The sequence below is a fragment of the Varroa jacobsoni genome, unplaced genomic scaffold (genome assembly GCF_002532875.2).
Source record: "Varroa jacobsoni isolate VJ856 unplaced genomic scaffold, vjacob_1.0 scaffold_333, whole genome shotgun sequence".
In the NCBI taxonomy this organism is placed as follows: Eukaryota; Metazoa; Arthropoda; class Arachnida; order Mesostigmata; family Varroidae; genus Varroa; species Varroa jacobsoni.
The window spans coordinates 1-7,166 of record NW_019213235.1 but is presented as its reverse complement, the minus strand read 5'-3'; the positions used below and the strand labels follow the sequence as shown (position 1 = coordinate 7,166).

At 40.2% G+C, this 7,166-nt stretch overlaps 2 non-coding genes across 2 annotated transcripts; both read right to left on the bottom strand.

Moving 5' to 3' along the window:
• Nucleotides 1-3,892: 3,892 nt before the first annotated feature.
• TRNAA-CGC (transfer RNA alanine (anticodon CGC)) lies at nucleotides 3,893-3,965 on the bottom strand. Its single transcript has one exon. It is a non-coding gene; the product is annotated as a tRNA-Ala (tRNA).
• Nucleotides 3,966-6,274: 2,309 nt separating this feature from the next.
• TRNAA-AGC (transfer RNA alanine (anticodon AGC)) lies at nucleotides 6,275-6,347 on the bottom strand. Its single transcript has one exon. It is a non-coding gene; the product is annotated as a tRNA-Ala (tRNA).
• Between the last annotated feature and the right edge of the window lie 819 nt (nucleotides 6,348-7,166).

Here is a 7,166-nt window from a genome sequence, read left to right as displayed (position 1 = left end):
GCCTGTGGCGCGTCTTCATGTTTATAAGGAGGTTATGGTTTTAACGGTATGCATCAGTCTCAGCCGGTTACGATGTCCAAATTTGCCATCCATTGCTCGGACACGGATCATAGCCATATGGCCAACCAAGGACACCGCACTGCCATACTGTTAACTAAAGCGTCAAAAGTACTACGAAGGAGGCAATGTAACTGTCAATGACAGCGAACGATCACTAGGCCTCCTTTCTACCGTCAATATGTGAACCATTAAAGTTGTATTTGTCTAATTGCATCTACAGACACCGGCACAAACGAGTGACAAGAAGGGGTGAAAAAAGTGAAGAATGACGACGCGTCAGCTGGTGCAGTGGCCGATGACGTTATCGCTACCGCAGCGCAAAGCGACTAGAACTGTAGATCGAGAAGTGTTGTGGCCTGCAGACAGCGATAGCTAGAACACACGAGGCCGGCCTGCTACAGTGTTATAAGACTCGAATGAATAAATACGTTAAAAAACGACATCGCGCCTACAATAGGGGGGAACCGGAAATGAATGAGGCAAGTATGTTGTTGCCAGAGCTAAAATTCAGGCGGACTGATACTGAGCGGGTCGAGCGGTCTAGCCGATACTGGCCGAACGTGCATCGACGGTGAGTCGAAATTGAGGAGAAACAAATATACAGTGGAGAACTTTGACTAACTTGAAAACAATGACATTTGACGTGCTTCTCGAGCAACTATAATTCTGTGATACGCGCAAGCTTACGGCATACCTCGTTTTCAGCAATGCACAGATAAAATTTAAGTGAACAGCTTGTTATACCTATTGGTATTAGAAAAGTCCATCTCAAATATTGCTTTCACTTTTAAGTATCGTTTTCTAATAACAACGGAAAAAGTTGTGTAGTAGTAGTATTATTATTATATATGAATAGAATCACTGTGTAATTTGTCTAGACAAGTCACAGGCTGAATACTCTGTACAGGTTGGCGCATTGAGGCTGCTTGGACAAAAAAAAAAACATAAAAGCAATAGCTACGAGCGGCCCTTGTGAGTTCGGTTCAATTTTTGCCTTAATATTGCATTTCTCATGGGGTGCTACACTGATTTGTCTTCGTCACCTTGTTCGCTCTGGCAATCGTTTCTCGATCAACTTCTTACTGCTGCTTAGCAATAGGTTGCGGCTAGGCTGTACCTGGCCTTTTGGGTATTTTGTTTTTACTTAGAACATTAGGGAGCCATTTTGCTAGCTAGGTTACCCCAACGATTTAGGATTTCGACCCATTTTATTCCACAACAACCTAATCTGGTCTCTAAGCTTCAAGGGTGTTTCTGAGCGGGGGTGATAATGACGGGCGATCGCCGACACGATAACTTGCGTACAGGGAGTTCGGTGTCGGTATTGCAAATGCCGAAATAGTGGCTTCACTTTCATCTGAATCAAGTATGTACGATTCTCATTTTCGAGATTGATACAGCTGCTTCATTTGGCCTACATATAATAAGAATATATTATATTTAATCAATGTAATCTGTTTTTAGTGTCGACGCACTGCTTCACCAAAGTGATCATATCCAATCACCCTACTCGTAGTGTATGCAACACCGATTCGATGCTTGTTTAAGCCTTCTTTACAGTATCGAAGTGTTATTAGATAGTCTTTTTTTTTGGTAATCATATGTGTTAGCAATGTTATCTCAACAGCCATTATCGCTTAAGTTATCGAAACGAGACGAACAGGCAAACTCGAGTCTCATTAGGTTTATTATCGAAAATTTTTACTTTCGTTTTCTCTTTGATTTGAAATTATGCATTTTAATTGGGTTACCTCTTAACTTTGTGTGTGTACACTTTTTTTTGCGGTTGATGACAAGAAAATCAATAAAAACAACGGCAATATCCCTGTTTACGTCATGTATGTATGCGTGTGGTAATGACAACACTAAGAATCATAATAACAAAATGATCATAAACGCATACAATGTTCACTTGGTGACCTGATACCAGACGAAAGCGCTTCCCATCAAGAATCGAGGCGAACCTCTACGTAACATATCCATCGCGCCTATCATTAGAGGCTAGTTTTTCTTCCTTTAAAGATCAGAGCAAAGGGGAAAGAAAGTGGTGCCCGCCATGCTAGACAATAAGTAACCGGTCTCATTGTTTATCCAGTGTGTACGAAGAAGAAGTCCGTCCTATCCTTCTTTCGTCTTTTTCCTACAGCTACGGGCTCACCCTCGTTGTCTCGCTTTTTTTCCTGTCCTCCGAATTTGAGGCTGGAAACCCCGAAATAACATGTTCGAATAGTGTATAGAACGAAGCTCGGAAACGATCAGGACGCAGCAACGCTGTAACTATGTGGATTAAGCCTGAGAGCATCCGATACCAGCTTGGAAGCATGTCGACGTTCTAGCATTAGATGTATGAGTTAGCCAGGATCTAAAGCCATTGAGGTAACCTTGGCTCGTTTTAGGTCTAATCAAGGTTCCTGTATAGCACTCGATTAGCTCTACTGTGTTTGATGTGGCAGTCGAGCTGCTATGTTGTTTGAACCGGCACTGATTTCAATATTTCGCATATATTCGAAATTGTTTTAACGAATGAAAGCAGGATGCTGAGACCCCTCGAAAGCTTTCGATACTGGGGTATTGCGTCGTTCACGATGCCCGCCGCGTAGCTTATATTCATCACACGACAGTTGTTAACGATGTATTAGGCGCTCTAACAACCTCAACAACATCAGGGTTTCTAGTGTCAACAAAATCGTTACGCTTTTCGTATAGCGCGTTTCTCTTGGCGATCAAGGCTCATCGTCATCGATAATACACACAATCTCACGACGAAGCTAAGCAACGGCAGTGTTCATTGTTGCATAGTGTAATACTACCAACAAGTTATTAGAAAAAGATCGGTTAGTGTGCATCGACATAACGTTGCAAGCATGCAAAATATACCTTTCGCTAACTCTTCACATAAGTAGCTTGAAAGAACGTTAGTTAGAAAAGCTCTCCAACGAACCTGCTTGTGAGAAAAGCCTTCATATAGATATGGAAGCATCGACAGGTCTAGGTTGGTGTATGAAACTGTTTTTATTCGTTTATAGTATTTCGCCAAATGTTTATCAATGGTTATTTCATAAGAGAATGATTAAGGCCACTACATAATATCTCTAATGCGTTTGCTTCAGTTCGAATCAAATCTTCGCCTGCATTTAACTAGCATGTTGATGTGTATGTTTTTATATACTCATTCATTTACATTTTAGATAAAATGTTCATGTTCTAACAGAATCTTTTGTTTTGTTTTTGTTTAATCTATTATTTTACGTGGTCAGATAAGTTGCCATGTATCTGTTCTCCTGTACTTCATCTAGCTGGATGGGCGTATATCTACACACCGGCTTTAAAAACAAGATTCTAAACGATTCTCGGCAGATTTGTTAGATAGAAATAACGATGATTTAAATAAGAACATTTCTGGAGATGCTCTCTATGAATTCCAGTAGCTCAAGCATTCTAAAGTACGGCTCTACCATTTGAGCTATACCCCCTTAAATGTAACAAAAAATTTAACGTATTTCAATATTGCTTGCGTGATGGAAAACGAGAAAATTTGAAAAACTTAATGATCTTTGAGGATGCTGCGCATTAATTGCAGTCACTAGCATATTGAACAATATAGTCTGATCTGTATCACATCTAGTCACTCGGATTAAGACAGGTTTTAATATAGTAACGTCACTAAAAGCATAAATAAAATGGATTTACGGAGATGGTACCGCTCCCAGTGCTTCTCGCATGCGAGCCAGGCGCTGTACCTTCTCAGCTACATCACTTTGGAGGGCACAGGGTTAGACGTACTTCACAATATTATCTGCGTTGTTAAAAACAGATGACTTTTCAAAATCAATGGAGATGCTGGGTATCGATCCCAGTTCCTCTCGCATGCGAAGCGAGCACTCTACCATCTGAGCCACATCCCCTTGAGAGACACATCCTTAAACGTGTTTTAATATCGTTAGCATTACTAAAAAACAAATTCTGAAAAACGCTGGAGACCTCTGGGGATTGTGGGTATCAGATGGCGCATGATAGGCAATCGATGTATCATCTGAGCCATATACCCTTGAGTAATAATTGTTTGTACACGTTTTAATATTGTTTGCGTTGTTAAAAACATAAATTTGAAAAACATTCCGGACCATAGAGGACACTGGGTATCGATACCTTGTGAGCTACACCCTCGTGAGAAACATATGCCTGGATGTGTTTTAATATTGTTAGCGCTATTAAAAACAGATAAATTTGAAAAACGTTGAAGACCTTCGAAAGCGACCCCACTACCTGGCGGATGATAATCAGGAGATGTATCACTAGCTACGTGCCCTTGAGTAATTGTTGGTTGAACGTATTTTAATATTGCTTGCGTTATTAAGAACAGATAAATTGGAAAATCACGACGACCATTGGAGATGCTCGGTATCAATCCCAATACCTCTCGCATGCTAAGCGAGCGCGCTACCATCTGAGCTACACCCCTTGGATTACACACGTACAAACGTATTTCAATATTGCCTGTGTTGTTAAAAACGGATAACGTTTTAAAAACTGGAGATCCTGGTATCAATCCCAGTACACGTCGCATACAAAGTGAGCGCTCTACCGTCTGAATTACATCGCCTTTAATAACACATGCTTAAACGTGTTTTAATGTTGTTTGTGTTATTAAAAACAGGTAAATTAAAAAAAATTGGAAATGCTGGGTATCCATTGCAGTACTTTTGACATGTTAAGCGAGGTGGTACCCTCTGAGCTAAATCCCTTAAATACACTAAACTGTATTTTAATATTGTTTGCATTATTAAAAAGAGATCAACTTCAAAAGTCATTCGAGACCTTCAGGGGTGCTCGGTATTGATACTGTTTCCTCTGGAAGGCTAAGCGAGCGCTTTACCATGCGGGTTACTTCCTCACGAATATTACAAGCTTAAATGTATTTCAATAGTACCTGCGTTGTCAAAAACCGTAACTTTTCAAAGTGAGTGGAGACGCTGAGTATCGACCCTAGTACCTCTAGGATGCAAAGCCAGCGCTCTACCATCTAAGATACATTACGTTGAATATCAAACGCTTAAACGTGTTTTAATATCGTTTGCGTTATTAAGAATAGACGACCTGCTAAAACGTATCTCAATATTGCCCTGTTAAAAACATTTGACTTTTTGAGATCAGTGGAGATGCTGGGTATTGATCCCAGTACTTATCGCGTGCAAGGCGATCGCTCTGCCATTTGAGCTACACCCCCTCGTAGACAAGACGGTCAAACATGTTTTAATGTTGTTTGCGTTATTAAAGAACAGATAATTTTGAAAAATATTCGAAACGTTTGGGGCCTCTGGGTATCGATTCCCGCACCTCTTGCACGTAAGGCGATCACTCTACCATTTGAGTTGCACCCCCTCGTAGACAACATACTTAGCCATGTTTTAGTGTTGTTTGCGTTATTGAAGAACAGACAAATTTGAAAAATATTCAAAACCTTTAGAGATTCTGAGTATCGATTCCCATACATCTTGCACACAAGGTGAGCGCTCCACCCTCTGAGCTACACAACTCGAATGATGTAAGCTTAAATGTTTCAATATGCTTACGTTGTTAAAACAGATAACTTTTTAAAAACGATGGGGATGCTAGGTATCTGCCCAATACCTCTTATATGGAAGACGAACGCTCAACCATCTGAGCTACATCCCTTGAATTGCGTATATATAAACATGTTTTAATATTGTTTGCGTTATTTAGAACAGATAAATTTGAGAAAGCATTAAGTACCTTTGGAGATGATGGGTATCGATGCAGTATATGTCGTATGGCAAGCGATCGCTGTACCATCTGAGCTACATCTTGATGAAACACTCTATGAAGTAAAAAACACCTAAGCGTGTTTTAATACAGTTTGTGTGATTAGACACAAGTTTGAAGAAGAGTAACGGCGTCTGGATATGCTGGGTACCGCCACCAGAGCTTTTCGCATAGTAGGCAAGTGATTTACTATTTGGGCTACATTCCATTGAATAACATGCACTTAAACATATACTTACACGTATTTCAATATTCCCTGTGTTATTAAAAGTAGGTACGTTTGAAAAGACATTACAGAGCTTTGGAGATACAGGGTAACTCTCGCGTACAAGGCGATCGCTGTACCATCTGAGCAACATGTAGTTGATTATATTATGATTAGACGTATTTCAATATTGCCTGTGTTGTTAAAAACAATTTTCTTAAGAGTTGGAGATGCTGGGTATCGATCCCAGTACCTCTCGCATGCTAAGCGAGCGCTCTACCATCTGAGCTACATCCCCTGGGTTGGAACACACTTAAACGTGTTTTAACACTGTTTGCATGATTAAAAACAGAGATTTGAAAAAATATTCAAGACGTTTGGAGATGCTGAGTATCTACCCCAGTATATATCCGATGCCACGCGATTGTTCTGCCGTCTGAGCTACATCACCTTAAGTAGATAACGATTAAACGTATTTCAATATTGCCTGCGTTGTTAAAAACAACGTTAGAAACAATGGAGATAATGGGTATGATAGCAGTGCCTCTCAACATAGGACTGAGGCGCTCCATAATCTGAGCTACATACCATCGAGTAGTGTATACTTAGACGTGTTTTAATATTGTTTGGGTTATTAAAAACATATAAAGGTCATTCAAGGCATCTGCAGATGCTGGTGTCGACCCCACTGCTTCTGGCATAGTATCCGAGCGGTCTATCATCTGAGCAGCATCCTCTGCAATGTATGACACTTCAACGTGTTTTAATACAGTTTATGTGATTAAACACATAAACATGAAAAAGCATTGAGGGCCTTTGAGGATTCTGGAGATCGACATCACGGCCTTTAAATACTGGAGATGCTGGGTATCTGCCCAGTACCTCTTATATGGAAGGCGAGCGCTCAACCATCTAAGCTACATCCCCTTGAATTGCGTTTATATAGACATGTTTTAATATTATTTACGTTATTAAAACCAGATAGATTTGGAAAAGCATTAAGAACTTTTGGAGATGATGGGTATCGTTGCGTTATATGTCGTATGACAAGCGATCGCTGTACCATCTGAGCCACATGTAGTTGATTATATTATGATTAGACGTATTTCAATATTGA